This window comes from Falco biarmicus, chromosome Z (assembly GCF_023638135.1).
Source record: "Falco biarmicus isolate bFalBia1 chromosome Z, bFalBia1.pri, whole genome shotgun sequence".
NCBI lineage: Eukaryota > Metazoa > Chordata > Aves > Falconiformes > Falconidae > Falco > Falco biarmicus.
In genome coordinates this window covers 63,975,756-63,987,432 of record NC_079311.1, presented here as the reverse complement: position 1 = coordinate 63,987,432, position 11,677 = coordinate 63,975,756, and positions in this window count along the sequence as shown.

Genomic DNA, 11,677 nt, shown 5'->3' with positions numbered 1-11,677 from the left:
TATTCTCCAAATCCTTTGGTTTTAATGCTGTGGCAGTGGAACTAACCCTCCATGTACATGACAAGAAATGTATTAGATTGTTTAAGCGAAATTGCAGGAAATTTCTGAGGCTAGAGCTGCAATGAGAAAACTGGGACTGTATTTCATTGTCTTGTCCAGCAGAACAGATAAGGCTGTTTGAAGACAGTACAGCTGTTAATAGGTGCAACCAGTCAGTGCTTTGGATGACCAGTTTTTAAGGATGGGAAGATACTCTGAGTGCTTTGTATTAGTAAATTTCTCTTTTATAGAAAACCCATGTTCTATCACTTTCTTTGTATATCCATACAAAGTTTTGTCCTGCAAGTTTTCAAAAGTCTCTGTGAAAGTCACTTTTCAATAATACTTTAGTGTTCCATCAAATCAGTTTGAGCTACGATTTTCATTGTTTGCCTAGTACCAATGAAGTTTTTCATGTATATGGGTATAAGTAACATAAATGCATCAGAACTGGGTTCCTGCTTACATAGAGGTGAAATTTTGCTTTCTGAGTTGTTCCAATTTACATCTATAGTTCCATAGAATGAAGTTGTACTAGAAGTAAATTTATTTCAGTGAGATGCCTTCAGTTTAATTAAAATACCATTTTTCTGCTGAAAAAGTACCCAGCCTTCTCTTTCTGCATTAAAAACAAAAGTCCTGGTAAATCATCCATTTTTAATGCAGAATATAGTTCAGAAAAACTGTAATGTAGCTGATACCTTTACAGAATTGGGAAGTACAATACCCTCAGATATTCTGCTCTGCGGCTCTAGCTAGAGATAAGGTGTTCACAAACATTCTCCACCTTTTTAAGTATTTGTACTCTTGAAAGTATATGTTTTGCAAGGATGAGTGTGGAAGCAAGGAGCACAAACCGGAAAAGTGTTATGTCCAAACCTTGCCTTGTGACAATGCAATGTGTAGTAGAGATTTAGGGATATTACACCATGTTACAAACTGCACTGAGTATGAGGTTAAAAGCTTTGCAAGATTCCTAATCAGAGTGACAACAAAGTGTCAGGGATAGCTTTACTTGAGAGAAGAGGTTGCTAGGATTTCCCTGCCCTATAGAAGTGTGCACTCAATACCTGGGCTGTCAGCATCAAGTAGCACCCAGTGGTCAGCTGAAATGTTTGTGATCCATCCTTACAGGTATTATCAATATCCCTAACGTTAGCAAAAGTAGAGCATTGCAAGTTGCGAGAAAAAGAACTTCCTTAAAGAGAGAATTGCATCAGCTGCTATATTTTCAGACATCTGCAGGGTCATAGGATCACAGATTTCCATTAAGGTGTATTGGCTACAAAGCACAAGTTATTCCTGTATGTTGTTGTGGAGAGTGATTATGACTAGAAAGTACCACAATCATAAATTGCCCCAGGAGCCAGCTAATGAGTAGCCTTGTACTGAGTTTTCTACCAACTCCATCTTATTGTTACAACTTTCCTTTTCTTCCTCTTTAGCCTTTGTCTTTTTGTGTATGTAATTTCAAGAGCTTTGTATTTGGAAAAACACTTACCTGGAAGATGATATGCTTGTGGTCTGATCATGTAAAATGAGGACTTAAGCTATTGCTTGGTGAGCGTGGTCCGTGGTGTTGTTGGAGGGAATGAGAAGGGTGAGCCGTTCAGTCGCACTTACTGTAGGGGCCAGCGAGCTGAGACCTCAGGCAGCAGCTACAGCTGGTGTGCAGAACCAGCTCTGCCTGCATTCTACCACTCTGACTTTGGAATTGCTTGTCTGACCACAGAGAAGTCTTGGTTTGGCATCCCAGGATTCAAAGGCAAATCACTTTGTGGAAGGATTCTGGAAACTCAAAAAATGGGTGAGGGTGATAAAGGATAGAGCAACTCCTCTGCTGAAGTTGCTGGAATTACATCAAGGCTAATCTTGGCAGACTCTTGGAAAGCCTGTTAGTTATAAGAACAACAGTGGTGAGAGAAGTGCCAAGTGCTGCCCAGTCAGTGGGCAGGAAACTTCATTTGGGGCTTGTGACCTCCAATTCCAGGTGACCCGAATCCCTTTAAACAGCTCAATGACTATTTGTAATGCTTGCTTTATCACCTAGCTCTTACAATTCCCAGGGAAAAGTCAGGCAGACTGCAACTATCCCTTACCGGCTGCATTACAAATGGTATCACTGAAGCCCTCTGTCACCTCTGAAAGCCAAAGGTCTGGACAGAGGTTGGCCTTGCTTGGGTGGCCACCTTGCCTACATGTTAAGGAACCCTTAGCAGCACAACCCAACCACCAGGAGGTTATGGCTGCAACAGGGAAAATTGAAACATCTTTCCCAGAAAGATCCTATTTGTAGAGTGCTTAACAGCAGTTGTTCACTTAAGTGAATGGAAATCATGGTTTCTATAGAAATAAATTCTTTTGTGCCTCTGACACTTTAGACATGTTTAGTAGATCAGTATGGTAACTAAAAATATTCCAGAATAACCGCCAAAGAGGAAGACATGATTGTCTTGCCAACCTGTCACTGAAAGGAGTAAATGTGCTTGAAGAATCATTTCTTCAAGCTTGCCTCACTGTGCAGGCAAAGCTGTGAAAGGCAGCTCTAACTGACAGCGCTGTGACAACCATCACACCTCTCTGGCTGGTTTTGGTGAAAGAAAGGGTAAAAAGGTATCTTCTGAAGGTGTTTTGTTTCCTGAGTTTAAAAGCCTTTATTCTCTAGACATCTGATGGCTGATTTCCAGGTAGGGTGTGGATGCAGCAGTAGCTACGGGAAGATGCTGCCTGGTTGCTCAGGGTGTCTTTGCTCCATCACCCTTATCTGTCACTACAGATGTCTGACCTGATGCATACTTTGGTCTCCAGCACAGTGCAATTTTTACATCCTTGAGGAAGCTGTCTCTGCTCCTGTCATGCTGCGAGGTCTGGGGACTTCCAGTTTTGAAAGCTGGGCTTCTCCAACCATTTGCAAGAATCCAGGGTCCAAATTAAAAACACTAAGCACTGCAAGATTTTTAATAGTCTGTGGTAAGCAGTATTGCTTGGTTGCTATTTAGTCATTTAGGAGGTCTTTCATATACTATGTCTAAATTATACAGCAGGCAACTGAGGAGTCTAATAGGTATGCCAGGAAGTTTTAGTGTGAGATGACAGCTAAACACTGAAAAACTTCAGCATTGCCTTATGGAGAGGTGATTGTAGAGGGAAACTGTACTCACAGAGTTTTCAAGCTGCTCTGAACCTATTGGTCTTTTAAGGGAGTGATATTCCATATGAGAAAGAATAACTTGTTGCACTAGCACGGTGGCTTTGGTTTCACAGCCTGCATTTTGCCAAATGTTGCTGTATTCTCCATCTGGAACAATCCAGGACTCTTTCCATACCTCTGCAATTCTCTGTTTTTGTTTCACCACATGAAGGCATATGCAGTGTTATATTATGTTACTCATGCTGGGCTCCATCACCTTAATATAGCAAACAGTTTTGCCAGGTTTGGTTTGGTTGTGCCTGGAAACCTTGAGCCTTACACGGATCAGTGCCTGCCTCTTGCAGGTAACCAGGGACTATATATGCTGTTCTCTGTTGAGGATGAAGTGGCCACGGCTCATGAGGAAGCGAAAGGATGCTATTCAGAGTTTGACGCCATTCATTTTGTGAGCCTATTGACTGACTTACACTGGAAATACAGGCCATAAAAGCCAGAAGCTAACAAGAAACAATCGGGGTTTTTTGGTAAAAGGCAAAGATTTTCCATTATTTGGTCTCCCATTGGAAAGAATTGAATGAGGAAAACATTACTGACAAGTAATTGGAATTCACCACTAAGCACCTACACTGCCAAGGCACAAGTTCTCCACTCCCAGAAAAATCTAGACAAACCAAACAGGATGATTTGGTCTTTTAGTTGCCTGTTGTTTAGTACCCAGATGGTCTGTTTAGTTTGGGGGTGTGTGTGGGAGATCTAATGGGATGCACTAAAATGGCACCGACTGTTTAGCCCACTGTGAAAATGCTGGCTTATGCACCTGTTTGTCCTGCGGAACTGGAGAGTAACACGTATTTTTGGCATGCTTGCCACAATGGCAATCTCCCTGTGCTCTCTTGTTGCTCCCACTGTGTTACTTACAATACATCTAGGTTATCTGTTACCAGCAGCAGTCCTGAGTCTGTTTTCTGCTGATGGGAAATAAAATGAAAGACATTTCTAGCATTTGGGCTGGTGCTTGAGAAGTGCAGCTGCACTGATAGCTCTGAGCAGAAGCGTGAGCTTTAGCAACCGCTGAGTTTAGGGCCTGAATTTGCCAGTAATATTGCAGGGGTTTTGTCGTTGCTGCTGTTCAAGTATGCAGCTACAGACAAGCATGTTCGGTGGGGGCAAACATAAATGACATCATGATGTGGGGACAAGGAAGGTGTCCAAGCCCAAACGTGGCCATTAAAAACAGGCCCAAGCTTTTCTTCAGGTCTTGCAGTTGCATGAAACATTCATGGACTGATGCGTGGTGCAGGCTGGCTTGCCAGCTGATACCCATAGCTTTGATCTTTCCAGGCAGCCTGCACATCCTGCAAGGACACGCCAAGGCTGAGCCAGAGGACAGCAAGGAGGACAAAAGAGCCAGGCAACCATACAGCTACACATCCATAACTACACATCGAGATAAACCACAGGTATAGGTAGCATCTGCTTGTTTCCTCTTCCCCTAGTAATAAATGCTTCTCTGCTGGGCAAAGGATGGTGAGGATTAAGGCAGCAGGGTGAGCCCTGTCAGGGCAAGTGAGTGAGAGGTCACAGACCTTCCCCAGAGCCTCCCTTGTGTCGTGTCATCCCATCCTCTCCCCCGAGTGACTGCTGCCTCTGCTTTTGAAGTGAACACTCTTTTGTGCAGCTCTTGGCTTTCTACAGGTGTTTCAACTTACCAGAAATTCTGGTAATTTTCTGTATGTAAGAACTGTGAGGAATTAAACTGCTTGTTGAACTGCTACACTGTGGATTTGTGATTGAATTCAGAAATGATAGAGTTTTGGAATTCTGCTATAAAGAGTACTCCTGGGCTTGTTCAGTGGGTCTTTGATGTCTAACTTTTCCAGCAGTGGTTTTCAGCTTGCTGTGCTTATTTCTCAATCAGCAGTGTGACTGCAGAGCCCTCTCGGTGCTACAGAAAGCACATACAAGACACAGGTCTCTGGAAGCTGTAATTCTGAAGGACGAAATACATCTGACTTTTGGGGTTTTTTTGCACAATTTCTTATGCTATATACTGGGCGATAGGGATCCCTAACTTGAAGACCAGGTGTAAGTCTGGAATGGTCTCACTGACTTAGGTCTCCGGATTAGCAAGACACAGGAGCAGGCATCTGAGTTTCTGTGCGTGAGTAGTCCCTGCAAGGTCAGTGGTGCTTCTCAGTTCCTTAAAGTACTTGACTAAAAAGAGGACTTGGAAGTGGTGGAGTGCACAGCCTGCTCCTTCAGCAGTTGGCAGGACCCAGGCCACCTGTACAAGGTGCATCGTCCTCGGGGGCAGCCGCCCAGCTGCTGGGGGGACCCTCCACTCACACCCCACGCTGCCAAGCTCTGCTGGTGGGTCTGGGTCCGGGAGGAGCCTGTCCTGCTCTGATGGAGACCTTGAGGGAGGCAGCACTCTTCGGAGGCTCAGAACGGACACAAGGGAGTACGCAAGGGAGGCTGCGGAGGGAACGGCCAGGCTTTCTGAAATGGAGAAGCTTTTCATTTGATTTCCTTTGCTTTCTTTTGAACAGCTTAAAATAAAAAGTGGAACAGGAGTGAAAAATAAACAATTGCTTCTTGGCAGCTCTGTTTCGCTCACTGATGTTTTGCAAATGTATCAAATGCACTCTAGCGTTTAAAAACTTCTGCTATTTAGAGGTGGTCTTTGTAAAAGCCTGCTAAAGGAGGTTTCCAGACTGCTGCTTGTTCACCAAATAGCTCATTACAGGCCTGCTGCAGAAATGCGCATGGGGAGGATAAGGGAGCCCCCCTCCTTGGGTGAAACTCCCATGGCAGGAACATTATAACCCTCAGGAGAATGCATGGTGTAACAGCAGTTGCTTTTAAGGTTTGTAATGTAAGTTGTAACTGACTACAACAGGAGAGCAGTGAAAGTAAAGAGCTATGTCAGAGGCTGACGGCAAATTATTCTTTTGATTTAGATAATTCTGTGCTACAGAACTGCATTAAAGGCTAAGATCCTACAATTGCTTTTATATGTGTGTGTGTGTGCGTGTGCTCAATTTTTAAAGTCCTGTTATAGAAACAGATTAATTCTATCTGTCTCTGCCAAGTACCATATGTCTACAGACAAGTTATAAAACACTTTAAAACAGGGGTTTGTAACGGAAACACTGACACACTCTTAAATATGTTGATGCTAATAGGCACCACCATAATAAATCCCATGGAGGTTTTAGAAGATACATCTGTTGTTCTGGAAGAGGGTGTATTGGCTTCTGCCTGAAGTGAAGCTTGTTTCTGTTCTTCTAACTTTTGAATCTTCAATGGCATCTGAGGAGCCCGGGATTACATCTAACACTTCAGACACTGCCACTATGTAGTAAAATAATGTGTCTGATGTCTAAAATCTTCTGCAATTGCAATGTGGGAACCACAGGCCTTTTCAGAACATGGAATTTTACCTATGTGTGTATGATACAGTGCATAAAGTCATTTCAGCTTTTTCTCTATTTTTTTTTTTTTCCTGAAATAAATCCCAATATGGAGCATCTGTTTTAGGTTTTTTTGTATACTGGGTGCAGTCACCAAACTCTTGCTTTTGTTAAAATTGCTCACAGGAGAAACCTATCTTCTTGTCATTAATTTTAGCCTTCATCATTTTCTTACAGATTTTGATAGGATTCTGACTTTCCTATAGACAACAGTAGACAGAAGCACTCTGCAGCATTTAGCATTAGCCATAGCTAAAACCTGTCACCAAACTTTTGTGAGTGCTTGCAGAGGGGATCCATCCCTGTTGCTAGCAATAGGCTGTCAGCTCAGGGCCACAGCGGGGCAGCTGTGCAGCACAGCTGTGTAGCATCATGCAGTTGCTCAGGGGTGTGAAGCTTGCCTGCCACACTCAGGACAGCAAAACAGATCTGTAGCCTGAGTGCAGTGACATGGTTTGGATATCAGCTGTGGTCCTGTGGATAGCATCCTCACTCTGGAAACCAGCAGGAGCAGGGAACAGGGTTGTTAAACACAGGATAAAAATGGCTATGGCACTGGACATTGCTGGAGCATTTCCTGGAGCTTGCTACCATGGTTTTCCCTTTCTTTTGCACGAGGCCTACTGACAGCATGGATCTTCTGGAGTTGTTGTTTGTTGTTGTGCTGCCTTGCTGGTTTCCCATGGAACAAAATGTCCCCTGGTGCAGGGTCTCCTGGTGTGTGCCAGCAGCCCACTGCAGCCTCCTGCCCCAAGTGAACCATGTAGGATGAAACTGTGTTGACTGTAGGGTGAAAAATTGTGCAGTATGCCTGAGGAGGCTCAAAGACAAGGCAGGGAGTGTTGCATGGCCAGACTCTGGGGCCACACTTTCACAGAGAACTGAAAATGGGGCCAGGTTGCTTTGGGGTGAAATGCTCAACCGGGTGCTGGTGAGAAGATGTTGAAAGATCTCTGTGACAAGAGAAAAGGAGGTGACTTGCACGGTTTGTGTCACCTGGGCTGTGGTGTGACTGATAGTTATTACAGCTGGGGCACTAGAAAACAGTCTGATAGGAGATGACTGACGCTGGAGGTGCAGTATCACATAATTCCTTTTGTATCTTGAGTAAATTCCTCCTGCAAACCTCCCAGAAGCTTCCTAATTTCCAGTGTGCACCAGAAGGCTCAGAGGAGGGAGGTGCCATGCCAGTTGACAGGAGGAGTGGGGAGCTAAGCAATCTCCTTCAAAAGCTCAGGCTAGAGGTGTGAGGTGAAAGGCTGGTGCAGCGCAGCGCAGGGCAGGACGAACACAGGCACCCCCAGCTCGTGGTGACGGCAGCTCTCTCCTTTCAACAGGGGCTCAGCTGCAGTGTTTCCATTTGCAACTTACACAACCACTGCAAAGGCACCAGCTTCCTGAAAGTCTATGGTTTGTGCATGTGGATCTCATATAGTTTCTTCTGCAAAAGAGCACCAGAACATTTAATTCAATATCCTGAAAGTCCATGAGCTTGTTTGTCAAGTTTTCCTTCCAAAAAACTCAGTTTTCCCTCTAACCTGCTTTCCTTCTACATCTGTCCCAGAGCGAGATGGCTTTCTCAGGTTAGGGTCCCATTCTTAAGTAAAATGGTACCCCAAGAGGGACCCACAGCATGTGACTCGGGTGGCAGTAGAAAGCAAAACCTGTGCAACAGATTCAGCCTTTAAACAAGTCTGTACTTGGGTGAATGGTGGGAGTTTACTTCACTGAACTTCAGAACTGCAAATATTGACGAGAAACCTACTGGTTTTATTAAACTAATCACAAATACAGCAGTAGCTATGTTACATGAATAAATCACTCCTTGCAAGCCGCTTTGTGGCTTCCTGTGATAATAATTCCTGAACTGAAGTTGTCAGACAAGGGTAGATGGTCTCTATTGTGCTAGTATCTAAAGACCACAGCAGCGGCTTATGTCTTGTTGCATTACCTATGCCTCCAGAATAGGCATGGCAATAGACACAGAAGGATTCTTTCCATTCAAAACTGTATGGCACTTTCCTGGTGGCTCCTTTCCTTGCAGAGCCTTCTAAGAAAGGGGAATGGCTGCTGCTGTGCAGTTTATTCTGGCTTATCAATCTACGTCTCCATTGCACAGATAGTGTCTTAGCATATGAACCTCAGATACATGTGGCAACAACATAATTTATGTAGTAGGTGGAAGGAAAGTTGAGTTATAAGTTGGTAACACTTGTGGGTTTATTTACTATCTGCCACAGAACAGAACGAAATTGGAGGGTTCAGGAGCAACAGGCTGTTTAGCTTTCTGACACAGCTGGATAAAAACAGCTTTATCTGAATATCATTGCCATTAGCACTAGGTTTCCCATCCATGCATTTTGGCTCCCCAACAGCGGGACAGTGGATGAGTTGGTTCCTGTTATTAGTTTGTCTCAAAGTACCATGTAAAATTAATAAGCATAGAGAAAGAGTGCTTTCAGATCTTATGAGAATTACAGAGTGTCAGAGACAACATGGACTTAAATATGTAATGGGAAGTAAGCTGCATTCAGGGATTTCTATAATAAAGATAATGGAATCTTTAAATGCAAGAGGGTCAATGAGTTTTTGTTTTGATCTTATCTGCTCTGTAGAAACTGCTCTAATGATGGATATAGTTACAAAGCATTGGTATCCCATCATGTTTACAGAACGACTTGGGTAATATTGATAGGAACCACCTGTGCTGTAACCACATTTCCAGATTGTGCCCCTCTGAGGCTCATTGTTAAAATGCAGATTGGGAATTCAGTTTAAACACAGTCTGGGCTCAGCAAAACGAAGTGATGCTTATGATAAAGCTGTACCGAGTAACTAGCTGGTCTTCTAAACCGTTCTTGATGGGATCACATTAAAATCAATTGCCTTAAAAATGGCTTACTCAGCTGAGGTAATTTATTCAGCTGATCTTGACCAGTCTTTCCTCTCCTGTACCTTTGCAGAAAGACCAAGTTTAATCTCTTCTTCCTAAACTATGGCAAGTTGCATGCTCTGTTTTTCTACTTCTGTGTGAATTTTTCCTTTAACATGCTCCTCTCAGGTCATACCAGAACTGACCGGGAACTAACTGCTACTGAGCTGCCTTTTGTGAAAATGATGGTAATCAAATGCTACGATTTGTTTGGTAGGGACTTTTTAATTACCAAAAATTTAGCAGGTGTTTTGATGGGCTTTTTTTTTGGTTTTGGTTTTTTTTTTTTCCCAGAGTAGCCCTTTCTAATCTACAGGAAACAGCAGAAGGCAGCCAGCCAGGCAGTGACCTGGTCAGGCTTAAGCTCTGGGAATTTCCTAGACCTGAGTGCTGACAGGTGCCTTCCAGGTGGCAGGAAGTTTATGACATATAAGAAAGGCATCTCAACATGACTGCTGAAGAAGTTGGCTGGAAAGGACATTTTCCATCATCATAGGCTCCCTTGGCAGATTGCTTACAGGTAAAGCTGATTATATTCAGTACTATATATGACATTGTAAACAAGAAACCTAAGGGGAGCTGAGGACCCTTGTCTGTTGGTTAAAAATGGTTTAAAGTCTATTGTCCTAAAACATGCACTGTCACTCCCAATTCAGAAGTTTTGTGGTTCAAGTCATGTGCAGAAGAGACTGTTCGCTACAGTAGTCCTACTCTACCCTGAGGAGCACTGCAGGAGTGCTACAGGTGCTATGGGTCTCTCCTTAGCAAGCGGAGGCTGGCTTTAGTGATACCTACTGAACCAAGCAGTGACAGATTGGAGGATGCCTGTAAGTTATTTCGTGCCTCTTTTACTGAAGCATATTCAGTTCTTCAGTGATATTTTAGAAGTACTATTTTAAAACAGAGAACCATCAGCATGACAGCTCATAAGATCTTCCAGGATGGGAAAAAAGGGTGTCTCTGTCACTCATAAGTGTTATGGCCACTCCATATATGACACAGTAGCCAAGGGTCTTGCAGGGAAAGAAGGAGCTGATTTCACCCAAGAGTTTTCTTCCACGGCAGGAAGCTGACAGAGCCAGCTCCTGACACCCAGGGCTGCGTGGCTGGAAGAACATGTAGGTGTACCTTGTTACACTAATTCACAAATTCTGTAAACTGTGCCCGGAAAGACCAAAGCCAACACAGGCTGCTAAAACTTTCATTAAGGCTGAGGTGATTTACATCATTTTTTACATCATAGCCACTGCTGAGTGCAAAAGAATTAGTAAGTCCTCTCTTTGACTCTGTTGATGTATGTGTTATTTCAGCCAGTCCTCCCCAAGGTGCAAGCACCTTCTCCACTGATGTTCTTTTAATACAGAGAATGAGCAAAAATATTTTGTTTATAGCTACCACAAACATAGATTGTAAGTTTTTGGAATGTGTAATCGCAGCTTTTAAAGGCATGTTTACGCTACCTTTATTTGGTTTGGGCAGCAAGACTGAAGCCACGCTCTTCAGCACAGACTACACAAAGTTGGCTTGCTACATGCTTACTCACTTGATTACTCTGGTGCCCAAGTTCAACAGCACAATGAGTAATTATTTCCATGTGATATTTCCTTTACTTCTACATAGTTTTGTATGTTCAAGTGGGAAGGAAGAACTGCTAAATTCACACTTTGAGTAAATGAGCTGAATACAAAGCATACGTGTGAGTGGTACTGAAAGGGAATTATCTTCACACGTGAAATCTGAAACTCACAGCCATTGTGCAGGGCACGTCCATAAAAACAGACTGAATGCAACAGTTGGAGCCACTGGAGAGCAAGATAGGCATTTGGGGTGGGAAAAAAATTCAGCAATGTGTATTATTCATCATTTGTCATTTGCAGCTGAGGAAATAGAATGCCCTCTGACACATCTGAAGAAGCTCATGAGTTATTAAAGTAGTGAACAAAGTATAAAGCTAAATAGTAATATAAACCCCTGGGGGTGTCTTGCTACAGTCTTTTACATAGCACTGGAGCATTAGAGTAAATAGTTGGACTAAGACAAAAATCCTGGCAAATATTTGGCATGAAATGCTTAAGTTACAAA